The sequence below is a fragment of the Lepidochelys kempii genome, chromosome 1 (assembly GCF_965140265.1).
Source record: "Lepidochelys kempii isolate rLepKem1 chromosome 1, rLepKem1.hap2, whole genome shotgun sequence".
Lineage (NCBI taxonomy): Eukaryota > Metazoa > Chordata > Testudines > Cheloniidae > Lepidochelys > Lepidochelys kempii.
Window position 1 is genome coordinate 305,444,879 of NC_133256.1, and position 11,950 is coordinate 305,456,828.

The window sequence follows — 11,950 nt, forward strand, 5'->3', positions numbered from 1 at the left end:
TTGAAATGCTTCACTAGGGAGAAGTTTACTTACTAATGAAGTAAAACTGCTTTACTAGGTCATTAGCTCCATCAATAGAACCACAACACAGGGGAATTAGTTCCCTTGCTGCTGATATGGAAGTTTACTAGAAGTTTACTCCCTCAGGGGTGAAATTCAGCATCTGCAGTGGTAAAGAAACAGACTTGCAGCCCATATGAAAGCTGTGCACTGGCTCATTGCTGAGACTGAACCATTGTACTGTGAATTTTCTACACTCCCAACTTTGAAACTTACCTCCTTCATCAATACTACAGTAATCTAAGGATTTCTCTGTTTCATAATCTAGTTTGAACTTCTGGTATGGAAATTAACATTCAGGGCCAAATTCAGCCTGAGGAAAAGAGATACAACTGACACATAAGTCCTTCGCCCAAATTCAGTGATTACATAAATAGCGATGAAAGTTATCCATCAGGTGTAAGTAGAGAAAACAGGTCTAAGTTGCAGAGGAACTTGCATCAACTTGGCATTCAACAGGTGTGCAAAATTAGTGTATTTGTACACAGAGGAGGCTGCAGGAAGAGCAACTAGCAATAATGTGTGAGACGAAGCAGCCTCCCCTCCTTCAGTGTACACTGATTTTAAGATCTTAGGTGGGAGGGATCTTAGGCAAGATTCTGTTCTCAGTTATGCTGGTGAAAACCGGCCAATGGAAATGCAGAGCTAGTGCTCGGGGCGGGGCAGCGCGTGGAGCCCCATGGCGCCCTATCCCCCACTTAGGAGCTGGACCTGCTGCTGGCCACTTCCAGGGCACAACGCAATGTCAGAACAAGTAAAACTAGCATGCCTTAGCTAGGCAACACTGCCAACGGGACTTTTAATGGCCCAGTCAGCAGTGCTGACCAGAGCTACCACGACCCAGTGCCTTCCATTCTGTGACCCAGTACTGGGTCACGACCCACAGTTTGAAAACCACTGGCCTAGTGCATGTTTTATTAGGTGTCTGTCTCTCCCCATTCACTGTCTAGGGAGCCTAGTCACTTCAGTCAGGCTTTGTGGAACATGGTATTGTTCCTGTGATTTTCTAGATGCCTAAAAGTTGGGTACCTAGAAAAGTCCAGGCCTAAAAAACTTTGCTGTGGGGGCAGAGCCAGGGAGACAGAATACCACTAGTTTGGGAATGAGGAGTATTTTAGTATAATTTGAGCACTTTTATTTTAATACTTACTACAATATATAAGATTCAAATAACGTTAAATATGTTAAATTGGGTATGTTCAGCAATATATATCTAGCACCTTTCCTCAAAGGATTTCAAAGCACTCTATAGATATTAATTAAGCCTCATAACACCTGTGATAAATTAAGTGGGGGGAGGTAGCTCCCTTTTATGGACACCCAGTCAGCTATAAAATCCCTGTTAGTAACTGTTCTTTACTTGCTTTACCTGTGATGGCAGGGGAATCCATAGGTAAAAGGAAGAAAGTGGGCACCTGACCAAAAGAGCCAATGGGCGGGCTAGAACTTTTTAAAATTGGGAAAAAAGTGTTCCCTTTGTCTGTCTATTGTTGTTCTCCAGAGAGAGGAGACGCAGATCAGGAACAGGGCTGAACTATGCTATAGGAAGCTTTAAGCCAGGTATGAAAAACTGTCAGATCATACCTAGGGACTACTTATTTGAAACCCCCAGATATGTAAAAGTAGATCAGGGAATGTCTAGGAAGATGCTAGTAGGTTTATCTCCCCCCCCACCCCCACCCCCGCCACCTTATTGGCTTCTGGACTCCTCTGTGCTAACCCCCAAATGCTTTTGTTTTGCTTGTAACCATTAAGCTGGACCTCAAGAAAACCATTCTTGATGCTTAATTATTATATTTGCTCTTTTAAAATCTAGCAATAACCTAAGTTCCAGGTGTATTTTTTTCTTTTTGTTTTTAATAAAATTTACCTTTTTTAAGAACAGGATTGGGTTTTTTGTGTGTCTTTCCTAAGAGGTTTGTGCATATGTTGTTTAATTAGCTGGTGGCAACAGCTGATTTCCTTTGTTTTTCTTTCTCAGCTCTTCCCGGGGGGGAGGGGGGGTGAAAGGGCTTGAGAGTACCCCACAGAGAGGAATTCCCAAGTGCGCTTTCCTGGGTCCAAAGGGGTTTTTTGCACTTGGGTGGTGGCATCCAAGGTCAGAGAGAAGCTGTGACCTTGGGAGTTTAATACCAGCCGGGAGTGGCCACTATTAATTTTTAGAATCCTTGTGGGCCCCCACCTTCTGCACTCAAAGTGTCAGAGTGGGGAATCAGCCTTGACAACACCCTTGTGAATCAAATAATATTTGAGCCATTATTTAGATGTGGAAAACCAAGACACAGGAAAACTAAGTGACTTGCTCAAGACAACACAGCAATTCAGCAACAAGAGCTGAGACAAGAACCCAGAGGTACTGATTCCCAGTCCCTTGTTTTATTCAGTAGACCATCTGTCTAAATATATAAATTGAACAGACTGGGAATTAGATGTCCCAGTGCCAAGAAAAAGAACTTGCACTGGAAATTAACTGATACTTTCCTAGACAAACTAAATAGCACCAGGAACTAATGCTTTCGCAGCTGGAAGAGACCACTTTTCAGTGAGATTTGTTCCATTTCATACTCCCTATGCTGTTGAGATGTCAGCATAGTGCATCAGCTTCAAAGAAAAACCCCTTTTAAATTCAATTTTATGATTTGGCAAAGGGTTAAGACCACTGCACAAGAAATCAATCCTCTTCATGTCTGGGACGAGGGGAAAACCATTCCCATTGGAACTAGAAGTGAACCCACAAAAACACCCTCTTTGGAAATAAGACATTATAATATTATGACTATTGTGAGTAACCACAATCCTACTATTGTATTTCTGACCATAAAAGCTCTCGCTAAGTGTAAAAATAACATTGTTTTATTCAATTACAGGTTTTCTTTATTTCCCAGACCATCTTGTTTCCTTTCACAATGGCTGAAAGACATTGGTACATGCTAGACCACAAAGGAGATTTGGCTTATTGAGGTCACTCTAGAAAATAACTTGAACAAGCTTGTCCAGAACAAAGCTGCCTCTCACCCATCTCTGAAAGAAATGGATCCTTCTCTTTCATTTATTTGAGCCCCCCTTGAAAAGCTGACAGGCCTACAGTAGTTTGTTGCCAGGCAACCACAAAAGCAGTGATGTTTATACCATTAGGTATTAATTATTGTCATTTTTTTTTGCTGTAGAAAGTTCTGAAAATATGTAATTAAACACATCATAAGAAGTAATTTTACATTCTGACGGACAAGTACTATTAATGTTTAGAAAATTCAGACAAATTCTACCAATTATTCTAAGTTGATTTACTATATCCAGCCTAATAGTTTTCCTTTTGTCATGTTAGTTTTGAGAGTTGGAATAATACGAATACATTGTGTAAAAAATCTAGGCATAAACTGTAATATTGTTTCCTTTAGTTGCCTGATGAAGGTATACAAGTTTAAAATGAAAAGGAGTACTTGTGGCACCTTAGAGACTAACCAATTTATTTGAGCATAAGCTTTCGTGAGCTACAGCTCACTTCAAAAGCTTATGCTCAAATAAATTGGTTAGTCTCTAAGGTGCCACAAGTACTCCTTTTCTTTTTGCGAATACAGACTAACATGGCTGTTACTCTGAAACCTGTCATTATGCAAGTTTAAAATGATCTTTATAAGGATTTACTTAGGATAGGTCAAGCTGCAGGCTGGGCATAAATATATCTTTACATTTAGTGTCTGAAATCTGTAAAATAAATGTGTATACTAGGCACATGATGCCAAATAAGGAGCAGTAGCAACTCAATAGCAACTATCCCCAATAGCAGGGGATGGAATATTGTAAAACATACCATTGTTATGATTGGGTACTGCTGAAAAAATTCTGTCCTATGTAATACTGTTCTTCCATTGGACATCTGTACAGGATCACATTTTTCTCAGGAACACCCACGTATATCCAGGGTAACCCAACTGAAATCAGTGCAGTAAGTCCAGATTTACACAAGTGCAACTGAGAGAAGCATTTGGCCAATGGAAAGAAAAACTGAATTTGAACAAAACCATGGTGCTACCAGAGGTGAAAAGTAAACTGGCAGCATATTGAAGACTATAGTGAAGTGATGATGGCAAAAGTGTATATAACCACAGTGTAGCCAGAAAATTGCACCTCCACCACTTGAACTGAGTGACCAAAAAAAAAAAGTATAGAAAGAAATGTTTGAAATTTTAAACATCACAAAACACTGAGAAGTTCCAGGTCACTAAGGCATGGGTATGTGAAAGAGTGCCTATCGTTTTCTAATCAAGGGAGGGAGACAATATGGATGGGAGAGGAGGGGACCAAGACAACACAGGGGAGAAGCAGCTCTGTAAATGGAAATCTTTGTCCACATAAGAAGTTCCTCCTCCCATACCCAATTTTCTCTGCACATTCTGATTCTCCATGGCCTTGTAACTTGTGTACATTTACACCTATGCAACATGAGCAGTAAATGCTACCAAATAAGAAAGAGAGCATTTTGACACTGACTTTGCACAGGTGTAAATGGCTGCACTAGATATAAGGTGGTAGAGAACCAAACCCCTCCCTTGTATTGCTTCCCTGCTGTGCTGCCCTGGGACGGGGTTTGCTGGCAGCAAATCATACCAGTGAAATGGATATCTGCTGAACCTACACAGAATGCTTCACAGAATACCGACACAGTACACCTGGAGTATTAGTCAATATGACTGGTACTCTGCTGCTCTAAGTGTCCACAGATCTGAGTAGCAGGAAAAATGACTTGAGTGAGCAATAAAAGCAGGGTTGGGGGATCAGGAAAAAATTGAACCTCTGCTTGCTCAAGTAGGAGACAATCAGGACTCTGAACATTCAGGGGGTTACTTTAGATTAAATGGGGCCTGGCTCCATGAAAGGCTCAGGTCTGCCTCCCAGATAGTTAAGTGATGACTTGGCTGTTCAAAAGCACTGATATCTTTGTGCTGAGCTCACGAATGGCTATACTGTTCTCTGCTCCTGCTTCCAGGCAGAAGGATCTGAGCCTCAACCATTTCCCTCTACTTTTAGGTAGACAGATCATGAGATGAACTACAGTTTGCTCTCCAGTTATGGGTGGAAGATCCTTGGAACATGCTGCTCCATAATCCAAACTGTGACGGACATGTTCCCAGGTCCTGGTTTTCCAAGGATCCTGCCTTAATCCACCACAGATGCTTTTCAATAAAGCGTTATTTTCAGGAAATCAGTAAAGTAATTTACATAATTTGATGAGAGATTATTCCACATACATTCAGAGACAAGTTAGCATACTTCAATTAGTCTTCTTGGAAAAGAAAATTAATATGCAATATTAAATGCTGTAATGAACTAGAGTGCACATGTGCTCTCGTCTGGATAAAATCAGAATTGCTCAAATTTCTGTCATAGGCACTATGCTGCTAACAGATAATAAAGAGTTTTTTTAGCTCAGAAGGTTGGGGCCAGTGCTTTTAAATCAGGTGGATCTGCTGTCACCATCAAGTTCTTAGGCGCTCACAATGTAGCACAGTAGTAACCATAAATTCCAAGGTGACCAAAGATCTGTTACAATATTAAAGATTTGATTAAACTTTCTGGCACAGCAAAAGTAATGATTAGCCAGGAGAAATGGGCAGATGTGAATCAAACCGTTACATTGTAACACAAGCTAGTCCACTGCTGCTCACCACCAATTCATGCAACTTTATAAATACTCCCTTTATTTCTCTCTCTCTCTCTCATGCAATTGATCTACAGGTTTGTCTTTTCTGGTAGCTGTCTGTTTAGAAAGCATCAGTGAGAAAAGGAAAATAAATGTTTTAGACATTTTCTATTTATATTTTATTGGGAAATGCAATTGTATTCCTCGGAATCTTTTAGCATACCCTGTTGTTTGTCACAGAACACTGAGCTTAGAATCATGCCTGATGCAGTAACTCTGGTACATCTTTCCCCTCTTCTTTAGTTTTCCAATCAGAGTGAGCCAATTAGTTTTATTATTATTTTACATCTCTTTGATTAGAAATTTTTTGAAACTAACCATTGCCTTTAGTTATGTCCGTTAGTTACAACTTCCATACCGTTCCTGCTCAGATGTCTATCTTGGTAAATAATCTCTCTCTCTAATCAAGTCTTCTTCAGTCATCTATTGTCTTAGAGAATTTTGAATTCAACTTAGTCAGTACTAACATGGTGCAGCTCCATGGCTACTGAGGGCCAGCTCTTCAGCTTGCATAAACTGACTTCACCTCCAGCAAAGGGAAGGTAGCTATGCCAATTTATTACCAGCTGAGAAGCTAGTCTCAAGCCTGTGCTTTGTTTAAGTCCAGTACAGCACTCTCCATTGACCTATTTAAAAACAGAACAAAAAACCTACCCGGAAATTCCAGCTTAGTGTTCTACAATACTGGTTAATAAGAGCTTAATCCACTTGTCCTCGTAGTAGGTTTGCTAGGGCTTATACAATTATTGAACAATAAGAGCCATTCTTGCCCAGTCTTTAGCCACCAAGACTGCAGTCTAGTATCACTATCCCCAAGAACTGAATGATACTCAGATGTCTACTGACTAGCCCCATGCTTTAAGGTGCTACCAAGATCTTGCATCCCAAGAATGTTGATTTATGGAGCACTTAAACCAGGTTAAAATGAATACATCTTTAGGAAAATTCTGGCAAGGGCAGGGTTGGAATGGAGAGAGAGAGAGAATTCACTGGAAGCTCAGTTTTAAGCACAAATACGCTTCTCTGGGGTTTCAGCCTACTTTCAGCATGGGTTCTGGTTAACTAAAATGATATAACCTTGGCAACCAGCCTTTGTCTGGGTCCCCTCTGCAGAGTTATGCCAACCCCCTGATTATACAAACTAAACCAGGTCATTCTTATGCTCTTATCCTCCACCCTATCCCCAAGCAGCTTGTTCTAGTTCCCCTCAGCTGCTCTTTAAAGTGCTGGATCTAAATAGGATCAGATGCACATAATCAGCTTCCCGCTGGGAGTGCCTCCCTATCCCGTTCTTAACTGTCTGGAAGTTAACCCCAAAACTTCATCCTCAAGGATGAAGGGCCTCTCCTTACCAACATGGACATAGCATCTCTTCTAGGGGACACCCTGTAACCTTCAGCACCCTATTCCTGTGTTTTCTTATAGTGCACCAACTTTTCCAGTTCCTCTGCTGACCACAGCCAGTATCTGGTGGTACTTCTAAGCGGGCGTTCTGAACCAACTCCTCTTAGATAGGTAATATTGTTTTCTCCTGCAGTGCATCTTACCAAAGGGTCAATAGGTATCCTTCCCATGAAGGATGCAATACTTCAATGACTTTACCTCAGTACAATCTAGAACTCAAATCTTATTAAAAACAAGATTTAAGAACAGAAAAAGAAAATCAAGTTAAAAAAGAAGCTGTGCAACATCTATAGTTTTATACTTGAGCAGAGTTAAACTAGGTCAACACATCTCGGATCACTTGTAATAATGGAACAAGATGATGTTTCTAGAGTATAGTCTGTCTTAATCTAACAGGTGTTCCTTTTGGCTACTCCGCCTCTCAGAGACAATTCCCTCCTTCTTGGATTTCCTCCTCTTGTTGTCTCTCACAGCCCTGTTACACCTGGTAGATGCCTTTGGTATACCTCGTTTATTGTCATAAAACACATGCCCCACAAGTGGTGCTCTTTGGAGTCCATGCATTCAGGACTGTGTTCAGTGTTGTGCCTAGACAGTTTCAGTTCCTGTTTCCTGTCCCAATTTTGCATCTTATCCCGCCAAATAAGCATGCTCCTCTCCAAGATGTCTACCTTTGGCATATTAATTTTCATGGTTGTTGTCACCCTGAAACCAATTGTTTTTAAAGATACAGGTTTCCTTTACTCTACAATAAATCTTAACATTAATCCTACTCTATATCAAAGATGAATTGTGGACAGTGAAGCTTATGTGTCACAACCAAATCACACATGATCCACATTTAAGTGCTACTATTATCTTAATTACCTTGTTCTTATTACCAGTGGCTGGCTGGTTAGTTACCTTCCCTTTTGAGCCCTCAGTTACACCATCATTTTCCCAGTTATATGGAATAAAGTAACAGTAACAGGAATAATCCTATTTAAAGTTAACTTAGGTCTATCTTCTCTCTCCTGTCTTGGGTAGGCCCAGATATACCACTTAACTGTTATATGTAATGAGTGTGCCAGTGAAATAAAGACATGGCAATGGATTATTCCAACACAGTCAGTGCATGCTTCTCTACAGCAGTCACTTCGACTACATCTTCCCCCAGTTTATTTTCCCTGACAACTTGTTGTCACTCACCGGCCTATTGATCTAATAAGAAATTGCAATTTATCTTGTTTTTTAAAAAAATTAATATAAAAGATTAATTAGTGAACATTCTGAACTGCAGTAAGGATAATTTTACTTTCTCTGGGCTAAAGAAAGTGCACAATACTGAGTTTGGGGAACAGTGGGTTCTTAGTATTTACTGATTAGTGATCAATCCAGCTGCATTGCAGCCAACTATGGAGAAAGATTGGGGTAAGCATTTCCCACATCTCTGGGAATAGTGTGCTTAAATCCCATGCTACTCCAAATATCTAGGAGATAATGAGACTCCCACAGAAAATGGAAAAATGAGGTACAAAATAACTTCAGTATAAGAAGATGGAAATACAAACGTCACTTTTTACATCACTTTTGGAAACAGATGCCTGCTCCAGCACACATTGGTGACCAAAATATTGTAGGAAGGACAAAAGACCCTAAAAACAAAAATTCCATGAATGTTACTGATATGGACTATTTGTGGAGCATCTTCAGTGCCTAGAGTTTGTAAAGCTCATTTATCTGGTTTATTGCTGCCTTCTTAAAATGTAGATCAGTAAATCAGACTTGTCCTGCACTGCAAGCATGTTATGGTAAATAATAGCAGCAAGAACCTAAGTAACCCCAACAAACCTGGAACAACAACAACAAAGAATTTGCTGCAGCCCTGCTAAGCCTCCTGGATTTTTTCCTAAGCCATAATGTTACTTGAAAGTTTCATAATACTTCACTCTCTGTGAAACTGGTATTCTCTGGGTTTTTTTCTTGCAAATTCTTATGTTTGTTTCTAAGCTCTGAACTCCTTGTCCAAACTCTCAGAACTTTCTACCTATTTTCCTAATTAAAGTGTTTACTTATGCTCTGTTTTCCAAACATAATGGCACATTAATAAACAGGAACATAGTTCAATTTGTCAATCTTTTCTAAACATTCTGGCAATTTTAGAAAATGTTTTAGTCTGGTTGACTGCATATAATTATAGTGACCTACATGATGCAGGAATGAAAGAAATGCAGCTGAAAATAATGCATTCATTGACATAAATAAACCAAGATTGATATGAAATGAACCCACACTATTGGCACCAGCATCACTGTAGAAATAAAATGCTCTCCAGACAACATTCAAAATGCTAATGTACTGAAGACAGGCACAGAATTTGTAGGTGCAGTAGCGTAGAAGTGCCCCCAGCTATGAAAGAACCACAGACACCCTTGTGCATAAGACAATATGAAACCATGCCACCTATAATACCATACAAACCTCAGACATTTCAACTGTTATTGTATGAACAGAACCTTAAAACTTTGGCTATTGGAATTATAGTCAATCACATTTCTGTGTTTATTGTAGATCTACCACCACACAGGAAGAATGGTAAAACACCACTTAGTACTGCTGCTTAGAACTAGCTTAATTACTTCCTACTTAAGCTTTCCTTTGCTGGATGAGACTAGTAATTTATGTTGGGATGTCCTCTGAGACCTTATCCAGAACCCCTTGTCCCATTCTGTGAGAACACTTTATCCAGTTCTCTCGAATCCAAAAACTTGGTTTGACTTCGGACTCATCACTGAGGTGTCTTTATTGCCATTTCATAAAGCTACAACTGAGGTGATCAGGTTCATGTATAGTGGGGTGGGTTAGGGTGCACCACAACTCCAACGTACATAATTACAAATCAGATTATATACATATTCTAAAACAGACTAACACATTCACATTACATTCTACATTGCATCACATGCTATATGATGGATTTACCAATTTTGTGAACCAGTCCCTGTATAGATCACGAGCTGTCAATGCACTAAAAAATGTGCTAGTTAGCAAAGCTGCAGCTGCAAGCCTATCACACATTATCTTCTTCTTACTATTTCTTTATCCATTAGCTACATATTATTTACAAGGCCACTTGTGAATTCATGCTTTGTCCATTGTTAACCTCTGTTTCCTCACTTCTGTTTTCTTTCATTGTTCATGCAAGACCTATAGCTTGCTGAAGTAAGAACCAGGACCTTGATACTAGACAGACCAACACATTAAAATTAGAAAAAGGGGTGTAAACCCTCACAATCCACTGTCTTTTGAATGACATTATCTTCTAGTAATAACTTTTGATAGCTGGTAAGTTTACAGATGCCAAGAAATGAGTTTAGTTAGTTCAGCAGTGATCTCCATTTGGTTAGGTGAGTTAGGAGCAATGGGTAGAGCTAGTGAGTGAAGAAGATCACTATATACTGCTATCCAAGGAAACCACCCTGTTAGTACACAGGCTGGGCCACAGTGGACAGAGTTCTAGCTAGACCTTACACTTTCCAGCCCACTCCCCTTCTGCAAATTGCTTCTCCTTGGCCTGGGGAGCAGCTGCAATTCTGGGCAACCATTACATGGGGTGCATGGGTTGGGGGAAGGGTGTTATCACACAGCTACATGAAGGGGGGGCTCCCAATCTGGATTCTGATTTCAGTGGGAGTAAGGCCTTTTCAGAGGGAAGGTGGACCTGATTCTCATGCACCATTCACCTGTGACAGGATCTCTCCATAACTCCCTATTAGTAATCACTAAAGTAGGGGTTATCAACATGGAAGCCACAATCTCCAAGGGGGCTGAGAAAAGACATCAAGGGGTCATGACTACCCTGCCCTTCACTTACAAAATGAGAGGTGGGTCCCAGCTAGATTCTGGCTAGCCAGTAGGTGAGTCCTGGTATGGAAAAGCTTGAGAACCACTTACTGGCATATAACCTAAATTTATATGGTGTATCAGAATATTGTGCTTGCTCTAAAATGCAGGGTATTTTCTTGTTGTGTCTTGTTATTTGGGATGCAAGTGCTGTGTTATTTAATTTTTTCCAAATGAACTGAGGTGTTATTAGTAAAGAAAATTTATACTGTTAGCTGTCTATTCCTTGTGCAGGAAAGACTTGTATACATACTTGATTGATGACTGGTTCTGAGCGACCACATGAAACTAGCAAGGGCAGCTTATCTGACCCTTTGAGAGTTGTATTAAACTATTTATTTGTCAAGTCAAGTGGTGTTGAACAAGTGGTGCTTGTTGAAAGGCAGATAACATGGATGCTTTTTGGCACTAGAATATTGTATATCCAGTGCTGAGAGAAGAGTATTTCTATTTAGAAAAAAAAAAGTCATGGAATAATGTGGCTTGACTCCAAATGACACAACATGAAGCTTGTAACCTGACATGCATGAGGAATAATGGGGAATGCCCACATTATCCTGGGATGGCCCCAAGAATGCTCCTGCAGTATGTTTGTTTAATGACTTTTAACTCTTAGTGAAAGATGCCCACCTATTGTTTAGATATTTAATCTATTTAAAGGGCTCCTCTTGCAAGGCATCTAAGAAAGCTGGTCCAGAATGTAGCAGCTTGTCTACTCACTAACATAGGTTAGTAGGAACATATTGTCCCTGTTTTCTCACTCTATACACTGTTTCTTTTTTGGGCAAAGGGTTCAGTTAATGGGGGCAATACTGACTTTCTAAGTTCTGCATAGGATTGGCTGTGGCCATCCAAGAGCTCACCCTTTCCTTCCACAATGATAACCTCACACAACAGATTCTC